Below are 10,341 nucleotides of genomic sequence, written 5' to 3'. Positions count from 1 at the left end.
TGACTTTTATTTTAGAAGCTGCTGTCTCTTACAAAATGCTAACAAGCTTTCAAAATAATTGGAATTTAACCTAAAATTTGGAGGAAATTGGAGACAACAAAGGGATTTAATGAAACAAGTTTAAAATGAAGTTTGGTTTCTGATCAGAGAAGTTTTTTTTAACTTAAGAAAAGAGATGCAATAGGTTGCCAGGTTTTCTCTACCTACCCCATCATCCAAGACTAGCCACGGAGTTAACTCTTTCTGCTGGCAGATGCTTCTTCCAGTTAAAAAAAATATCATCACACAACCTTCAGTTTGCTAAATGTATATTGGACATTATTAGGTTTTAAGTTTCTAAATTTATAGATGTGATTGGATATATTCAAGACTATGGGCCAAGTGCTGGTAAATGGGACTAGGTAGGTAGGTCAGGTGTTTCTCACGTGTTGGTGAAGACTCGATGGGCTGAAGGGCCTCTTCTGCACTGTGTAATTCTGTGAGTCAGTGATTCTGTGATATTAACCCATTGGTCTCCCTGCCAGAGCCACAATGGATTGTTTGTGTTTTTTTTTCAAACAGGTGAAGATGGTCTCCAGCTCCAAGTGAACCCAGCAGTTTTGAAAATTAAAGTACAGCAAAAAGATTTGACCTTTCTGAGACTTGACCTTCACCGTTCAGGCTGTTTGTTACTATTTATTATCTTTTGTGACAAAGTGTTTGGATATGGGTGGCATGGAAATCGCTTCTAAACTGATTGCAAATGCTTTTGTCTCTGAGGCAAAACCATTTAAGACCTGTTTGTGAAATTGGAGTTGATAAATAACTGGACATGTGTCGCTATTTCATCCATGCAAAGGGAAATTTACCTGACATTAAAGGGGATAAACGAATTCTAATTATCCCCCCCCCTCAAAAAAAGCTAATGGAGAAACAGCTGAGGTGGTTTCTCAGTATCAAAAATAAAGTTTGTTTTTGAAAGAAATACATCGAACACTTAAAAAAAACCCTGTCAGCCAACAACACTGCTATTTGAATTTGGGATGATTTTAAAATAAAAAAATTCAGGCACAATCTAGCACAGGCTTGTCAAAACTATTCACATGGTTGGGGGGGCACATTTCAAATTTTCTCTCTTCTGTGGGGGCCAATAGACACATTTGTGGGTAGAAAGGGAAACAGGCTCAGAGAAATAGAAACTTAGCTCACTATCACTCCAAACAACACACATCTGCATCTCTGTGAATAAGCTGCAGATGAGAAGACTAATTTATTGCCTTATCTTCACAGCCTGACTGAACACTGAGTGAGACATCTGCCCTTATTTTCGTCAGCCGCAAAAAAATCAATGCCTGCCCATGTACTTGATGTAACTCCATGGTGCATCCCAGGTCTCCCAGGTCCAATGCCCATTTGTCAGCCCCTGGAGAGCCCTTCCCCCTAGATGCTATATCAGGGCTTTGCCACATCTGCCTCGTGGGCCAGCCCAAATTAATTTGGTTACAAAAGACAATGCAGGAGAAGATATATCACCATGGCATCAAGAACAGGTCTAGGCTGACTGAAGGCTATTTGAACACCTGCAAATGGTACTTTGTGGACACGGAGAGAAAACAAGTCTAGAACACCTGCACGCATGTTGTTCCCTTTGAAATTTGGTATTCTTGTGACTCTCCTGATGAGTGCAAGATGATAAGCTTTGACAGCATGTCTCTTTTTTCAGCTCAAGTCAAGATTCAGTCAATCTTGACTTGTATTTGCTGGAACCCACTGCAGAAGAACCACTGTCCCAGAGATGTGGTTCTTCATTAAAGAGGCCTTTTAAAGCTAGGCAGAATTCAGTGTGTAAAGAGACACAACTCTACCATGGCTGCTCCATTCCCCTTTCACTTCCTGGCAGTGCCATTGTGCATGATGCCTGCTCATACCCCCACAGCTTCACGCCTCAATGCAAGCTTACAGATTGCCTGTGAAGCACATAACAAGGCAAACAGCACCACAAATGTATCCATCAAAATACTTGGAATCTTCCCAACAAACATGAGCCCACTATAATCATTCACTATGGAGCTAACCTCAGGTCGACACTGGGGGGCAGGATCTTTGTTTTGGGGTTGGGACCCCACACTGGGTCCATTTCCAGGCCTGGATCCCCATACCATGTCAGCCCAACAAGATTTTTGAAGGGCTGGTCAACCAGTGGCCAGGATGCAGGCTCATCATCCACTCAAAATCAGCTGACAAGTCAATAGGAGGCACTCCAGCACTGAGAGAGCAGCAGCCTTACCATTTGTCGACTGCTCTCCATTTTTTGCTGTGGTTGTTAATTATTAGCATGGAAGTGCATAAGGACTAGGAGTAGGAATAGCCCATAAGGCTGCTTGAGCTTGCTCCTCCTATTCAATACGATCATGGCTGATCATCTACCTTAACTCCACTTTCCCACCCCCTCCCTACATCCCTTAATTCCCTGAGAGACCAAAATTCTATTGATCTCAGCCTTGATTATACTCAAAGATGAAGCATCCACATCCCTTGGGGGTAGACAATCCCAAAGATTCACAACTGATTCTCCTCATCTTAGTTCTAAATGATCGCCCCCTTATCCTGACATGCTGCTTTGTTCTAGATTCCCCAACCAGGGGAATCAATCTTTCAGTGTCTACCCTGTCAAGCCCCTTCAGAGTCTTGTATGCTTCAACGAGATCACTCCTCATTCTTCCAAAATCCAGAGGACATAGATCCAATTTACTTGGCCTCTCATTGTCGGACAACCCCTTCATCCCAGGAACCATAGGGTGGTCTTTGAACTATTCCTGTTTCTTAATGACAGACCATATAATAAAGCCTTTAAGATTAATTTATCTTCTATTATACAATGAAGTCCCATTTGCTTCATAATCATCCCTAAAATTTTTCTTCCTGCCTTAAATCTTTGTTTCCTGGATTCTAGAACTTATGCACTGTTAATTCTAATCTTAGTCTTCAGTATAAGGATCTCTTTGCATTAGTTTTTAGAAGTAACATTTAATTGGAAAATGATATTCAGATTGGAATCATGTAGCCTGCATTCACCTGCACGCATGTTATTGAATAAATTAAGTTCTATTATAAAAATAAAGCATTGGTTCAGGTTATGATGGACCTTAGGTGAATCGTGAGTGGCACTGCGCCTGTGCTCATTACAATAGTTTAGAGAATATATTCAGCCTGTGCTAAATTAGCAAAATGACTCCATATCCGTACTCTGAATGTTTGTCCAAAGCTATAAATAAGGGGAGGATTCATAGATTCTCAGTGCAGTTTGGAAAGTTTCCTGGATCCAGATTCACTGGTAGAACATCATGCAGTCTGCCTGCCTCGCAGTTTGCCTCCTCTGCCTCATCTCTTTCTCTGCAGCTTGTTACATTAACAACTGCCCCGTAGGAGGCAAAAGATCCATCATGGACATGGAGATCAGACAGGTAAGGAGCACCTTCCTTTGTCAACTCATTTGCAGTCTAACAGTAACAGTCATTTGAAATAACTAAACACTGGCTGTTCCTTAAATGATTCTCTTACATTGCAAACGAGTGCAACAAATAAATATGCAAAATCTCACAGAGTTTTGTTTTTACAAGCAATATTGGGAAGCTCCACGCTGATAGCCTTCAGCATGGCTCATAATGGAAGTTGAGGTCAGCTGACTAGATTGACCCTTGTTTAGGAATCAGTGACCTCATTCCCTTGCAGAACAAGCATGTCGACAACAAAAGCACATTTCTTTCTGATACTCCAATATGTGACCCCATCTCATCCTAAACCCTGAGACTGTGACCATGAGGTGATGTGCGATGCGTTACTCTCAGTGAAGCTGCTGTGCAGGATATTAGCATTTGCAGTTTAAATGTTTTAACCAGACTGCTCAGATTTAAAGTCTTTTACTTTCAGGTAAGAAGGATAAAGTGCATAGAAGGACAGACTATCAGACTTATTTTAAAGGGATATTTAATGGAGAATAATTGGTTTTTTTTAGTATGATCACCTCAAACCTCAAAACATTGTGTAAAAATTCTCACCTCGCATGTGCCTGACAAGGTAGTGTCTCTGGTACTGGCAATATTCCAGACCAACAAAGGTTATTGTAGTAACTGGAAATTCAATTGATAAAAGGAAAAATTAAAGAAGTTGGCCTTGTATTTTGGAAGAATGGGAGAATGTGAGGATTTGAATTGAAAGTTTCAAATTATGGAAAAAGTAATTCAGGCAAATTATTCCTAGGGCTGAATTGTCCTAGATTTGCATTAAGTGCAATAGTGGGAGGGAGAAATGACGTTTGACCCACTGGCCGCAATGGTGGCTTCTCATGCTGTACCAATCCCGCATCAGTAATCATGCATTCTGGGAAACACACCATCTCGATGGAGGGCGGGCTCTGTCACCTCGCTGCTTCATCACGCTGGGTGCCATATTTAAAGTGCAGCCGCGTGCACACCTCTCAGTGCTTCCAGCCCAGTAATGCTGCAAAGAAGAGATGGCCCTGAAAGGCAAGAAGACTGCAGCCCCCTGGTTTAGTGACGCATCTCTCGAGCGCCTATTGGACGCTGTGGAGTCCCGCCATGATGCCCTCTACCCCAGCTCTGGCTGCAGGAGGAGCAGCAACATTACCACTCCGGCTTGGCGGGCAATGGCAGTGGTGATCAGTGCCAACGCTGCACAGGGATTGGCCATCCAATCCAGACAGAGGATGAATGATCTCATCCATGCAGCCAGGGTAAGGCAAACATCTCATCACTCTAAATTCACACACTCAAGCCCATCACACATTCATTGGCATCTCACTCACTGCCAGTTCAAGGGACATTACCACCCACTCTCATACATATACCGTCACATGTCCATCTGGCCTGACCTCCTCTGGGGACTGCCTCCTCAGTCCTCACCACCTTGAGGTCACTTGCACAGATCAACTTGTGCCCCCACACACACCCTGGGATACCCCCTTCCCCAGTGCAACTCTCAACCTGCAGCCTCTTCCCTTGCCTGAGGCCACTTTACTCCCTTCCCCAAGCAAGCCCTAGCCCTGCAGTCATTGAGAAGCCACCATCACCTTATGGCTGGCCTAGTAGGTACAGACTGGCCCAAGAGCCCCACCAGGAGTGATTTGGTGCTGTTTGTGAAGCCTGGTTCTGATGACTGCAAGTACTGCCCGAAGCAAAGTAGGCAAACAAACCTCGAAGTACCGAGCGAAGTGCAGCTCGCCATGTGCACGTCGCTTATGTACAGATGTGAAACATGTTGGCATGCAATTACACTGATGCGGGCGGATGATCCAGTTGTGGGGGGCGTGGGGGCTGATTCCAGTGGGCTTGTCTTTTAATGATATGCAGATGTATTACGGCCCATGCCCCCCACCACCACCCCCCCACCCCCCCAACCATTCCCCCCACCCCCACTACCCCCCCGCCCCACCCACAATTGATGGGCAGAGTGTGGACGATTGCAAACTGGTCTCATGATTTCGTTTTGGCCCTCTTGCCATATTGTCCACTTATGCTGCCGACCTCACCCAATGTGCCAATGAGCATGAATAATTACACCCTTAATGTTTAAAGATTTGGAGTGCAACTCTTTGTACTTAAGCATGTGGAACAGGTTATGATGGAAGGCAGGGACTGAATGGATTGAAGAAGCAGTTTTATGTGTTGCTGAAAACTGGTAGTTTTGAGAGGATAAATGGGGCAGTCATTGAAATGGAACAGAATTTATGAACCTAATGGATTTATTGTGTTCTTAAAGGTTCTTAAAAGGCATGAGATCGTATTAAGAATTGTATCATGTTATCTCAACAATGGATTTGATTTTGAAGGGACTTAGAAGTTTATGTTGATATATCCTGGGTTTAGGACATTTGTGAGGCCTTATTATTTCTGGCTGACAAAAGGTCTTATTATCATTGCTCATATATTTCCACAAGATGGATCCTGTGATATACGATGATGAGGTGCCCATTACAGCTAAGCAGCATAATAAAATTTGCTGAGGTTTCAATAGAATTGCAAAGTAAATCACCACATGAAATTTTAATGAATAAGTAGAGTCAAGTTGTACATTTAACATATTTTCTTTGGCTGATCAGTGACATTGTAAGAATTATTTCGCTCTATTTGGATATGGAGCTTTACTCACATCACTGATACAACCTCTTTTCCAATCCTACACAGTGTATGTCATGTGGTCCTGGAAATAGGGGCTCTGCTATGGAGCCAGCATTTGCTGTGGGGAGGAGATTGGCTGCTACATCGGAACCCCTGAGACACTGAGGTGTCAGCAGGAAGACCACCTGCCCTCCCCTTGTGAACCCACTGGCAGAGCCTGCGGTAGAAATGGCGGGAAATGTGCGTCGTCAGGAATCTGCTGCACCGAGGGTGAGTAACTGGCTCATCCATTCACGTGGTTTCAAAGAAATGACACCTATCTCACTAAAAACCCAAACCAGCAAATTCAGATGTTTAAAAGTTAAATTTTGTGAGCTTTTGTTGTATGAGAGTGGGTTGTTTGGAGAAAAGCTTGGGTCCGTGCTTGCTGATAGTGATCAACCTTCCAGATTGGACATGCCTGTTCCCATCAACACATCAATTTGCAAACTATTCCATGTTGTATGTTGCCATTACTCTGGCTGGGAGTTTGCTGAATATGCTTTGTGTGCATCCTGACATTGGCTTTTCTCTAGTTTGGACTCTCTTGTCTTATGTCCATGATTTAATTTGAAGTATCACTCTGGATTAATTTATATTGTATTGTTTACTGTCTTAAATAGCAGTGAGGCCAAGAAATTAACCCCTTATAGCTCATCCCAAATAAAAGTGGGCTAGACTTTCTCACTGACCACCTGGGTGTAAGGAGGAAAGTCAGGTGAGGAGGGCAATTAGGGAGCCCTCGGTGGTACAGTCCTCCAATCCAGAATGATGCTCCATGCCCAGACCGTAAAGCTGTCTATAAATCTATTCCGGTACATAAGGACTAATTTCAACTTTCAGTGGAGACAGAAAACAGACAGTCCAGCAACAACACTGGCAGCTACCCATGAATGTGGTATGTCCTGTGCTCGAAAAGCAGGCCAAATCCAACCCAGCCAATTACCGCCCCATCAGTCTACTCTATCATCAGTAATGTGTTGGAATGGGTCATCAACAGCATTATCAAGAAGTACTTCCTGATCAATAACCTTTTCACTGACACTCAGTTTGAGTTCAACCAGGGCCATTCAGCTCCTGACCTCATTACAGCCTTGGTTCAAACATAGACAAAAGAGCAGAACTCCAGAGGTGAGGTGAAAGTGACTGCCCTTGACATTAAGGTAGCATTTTACAGAGTGTGGCACCAAGGAGCCCTAGAAAAATTGGAGTCAATGGGAATCAGAGGGGAAACTCTCCACTGGGTAAAGCCATTCCTAGCACAAAGAAAGATGGTTGTGGTTGTTGGAGGTCAGTCATCTCAGCTCCAGGATATCACTACAGGAGTTCCTCAGGGTAGTGTCCTCGGCCCAACCAACTTCAGCTGCTTCATCAATGATCTTCCTTCCATCATGCTCACTTTGGACACAAGTTCAAGATGAGGGGCAGAAGATTCAGGGGGGATGTGAGGAAAAACTTTTTTACCCAGAGGGTGGTGACGGTCTGGAATGCGCTGCCTGGGAGGGTGGTGGAGGCGGGTTGCCTCACATCCTTTAAAAAGTACCTGGATGAGCACTTGGCACATCATAACATTCAAGGCTATGGGCCAAGGGCTGGTAAATGGGATTAGGTAGGTAGGTCAGGTGTTTCTCATGTGTTGGTGCAGACTCGATGGGCTGAAGGGTCTCTTCTGCACTGTGTGATTCTGTGATTCTGTGATAAGGTCAGAAGTGAGGATGTTCATTGGTGATTGCACAATGTTCAGCACAATTTGTGACTCCTCAGATATTGAAACAGTCCATGTCCAAATGCAGCAAGATCTGGAAAATATTCAGGCTTGGGTTGATAATTAGCAAGTAACGTTCACGCCACACAAGTGCCAAGCAATAACCATCTCCAACAAGAGAGAACCATTGCCCCATGATGTTCAATGGCATTACCATCACTGAATCCCCCATTATCAACATCCGGGGGGTGGCCATTGACTAGGAACTGAACTGGACTAGGCGAGTTACTCACCTCCTGACTCCTCAAAACCTGCCCACCATCTACAAGGCACAAGTCCAGAGTGCAATGTTATACCTTCCACTTGCTTGGATGAGTGCAGCTCCCACAACAGTCAAGAAGCTCGACACCATCCAGGACAAAACAGTCCACTTGATTGGCACCCCATTCACAAACATTCACTCTCTCCAGCACCGATGCACAGTGGCAGCAGTGTGTACCATATACAAGATGCACTGAAGGAACTCACCAAGCCTCCTTAGATAGCACCTCCCAAAGGCACGACCACTACCATCTAGAAGGACATGGGCAGCAGATAGATGGGAACACCACCACCTGCAAGTTCCCTTCCAAGCCACTCACCATCCTGACTTGGAAATATATCCCTGTTCCTTCACTATCGCTGGGTCAAAACCCCGGAACTCCCTCCCTAACAGCACTGTGGGTGTACCTACACCATATGGACTGCAGCGGTTCAAGAAGGCAGCTCACCACCACCTTCTCAGGAGCAATTAAGAATGGGCAATAAATGCTGGCCCAGCCAGTGAAGCCCACACCCCATAAATGAATATTTTAAAAAATCGGTAGCCCTCCTGTTCTATGCCCTTTCTTTTATTCATTCCTTTGCTGTTACGAATAATTTACCTGAATCAGCTTTTTCTTAACTTGAAATTTTCACTCTGAGGGAGTGGACGATCAGGCAGCTTATCCATTACTGTCTGGCTCCTGCCTCTGCCAAAAGTTAAAGTTTTACTCAGATTGAATTCTCAATCTAGTAGCATACTTCATTCCTATTTTTGGACTATTTATTCATTAACTATTTGCAAGGGATTCATTTAAGCTAGTTAAGTTAGGTTATGTTGTTTCCTGGCACATGGAGTTTAGATTAGTGTCCCTTTTCGATCCCCGAATACATTGATACTCTAGTCAGAAACATAATAAGGAAACATTTTTTTGGTGAATAGTCAAAATGTGTAGCTTGTTACCATTGTGCCATATAATTTAGAAACTTTCAAAAGAAAACTAGATGGGTACGTGAGGGAACAGGAATGAAATGCTGAAAGGTAGGTAGACAAAATGGAGGGAGACTCATGTTGAGCTAAAACACCAGCACACATTTATTGGCCTGAAGGGCCTGTTTCAATGCTGTATATTCTATATAATCCTATCTTGTATTCTCATGTTACAGAGACCTGTGCCATGGATCCCACATGTGACACCAGGATTGTCTTCTCTTCAGATTAATCTGTGCCTCTGGGGTATGCTAATCACCAGCACAAGATCCAGAGTCCTGAATTCTTGCCTGAAGCTTCATGCCTATAGACATTGAATACAATCATATTTTAATGCTAAATAGATAGAAATTATAACTTATAACAATTTTCAGACATGTATAGGTGTTTTAAGCTTAATGTGAAAAAATGTCAAAAGTTGGAATAACAGTTAAAAATAAATAAAACACACCAACTATTAACCCCTTTTCTTGAATATTTCTCATGTTCAAACAAAGACGTTACATATATTTTATATATATACACACATTAATTTCAAAGTTTGCAGATGACTTGAAACTTGGGGGGAGGATTTTCGGCTCGGCGAGCGGGGGTGGGGCATTTTCACTGAGGTGTAAAATGATGCGGGGTGATGTCAGGCTTGTGTCCTGACGTCACTGTGCGTCATTTAGATTTTCAGTTTGGCAGGCGTGCAGCCGAGTCAGCTGCGCGCCCACCGAACTGTCAAAGGCCTGTTAAGGACACTAATTAATTAATTACATAGAAACATAGTAAATAGGAGCAGGAGTAGGCCATTCGGCCCTTCGAGCCTGCTCCGCCATTCATTACGATCATGGCTGATCATCCAACACAATAGCCTGCTCCTGCTTTCTCCCGACATCCTTTGATCTCTTTCACCCCAAGAGCTATAACTAACTCCTTCTTGAAAACATACGATGTTTTGGCCTCAACTACTTTCTGTGGTAGCGAATTCCAAAGGCTCACCACTCTCTGGGTGAAGAAATTTCTCCTCATCTCAGTCCTAAATGGTCTACCCCATATCCTCAGACTGTGAACCTGGTTCTGGACTCCCCCACCATCAGGAACATCCTTCCTGCATCTACCCTGTCTAGTCCTGTTAAAATTTTATAGCTTTCTATGAGATCCCCCCTCATTCTTCTGAACTCCAGCGAATATAATCCTAACCGACT

At 43.7% G+C, this 10,341-nt stretch overlaps 1 pseudogene; it reads left to right on the top strand.

Annotated features, from left to right (window-relative positions):
• The first annotated feature begins 3,323 nt into the window (after positions 1–3,323).
• LOC121279873 lies at positions 3,324–9,383 on the top strand (annotated as a pseudogene).
• Positions 9,384–10,341: the final 958 nt, after the last annotated feature.

The sequence above is a fragment of the Carcharodon carcharias genome, chromosome 1 (genome assembly GCF_017639515.1).
Source record: "Carcharodon carcharias isolate sCarCar2 chromosome 1, sCarCar2.pri, whole genome shotgun sequence".
NCBI lineage: Eukaryota > Metazoa > Chordata > Chondrichthyes > Lamniformes > Lamnidae > Carcharodon > Carcharodon carcharias.
Note: the sequence above shows the minus strand (reverse complement) of the source record. Positions and strands in the feature narration are given on the sequence as shown.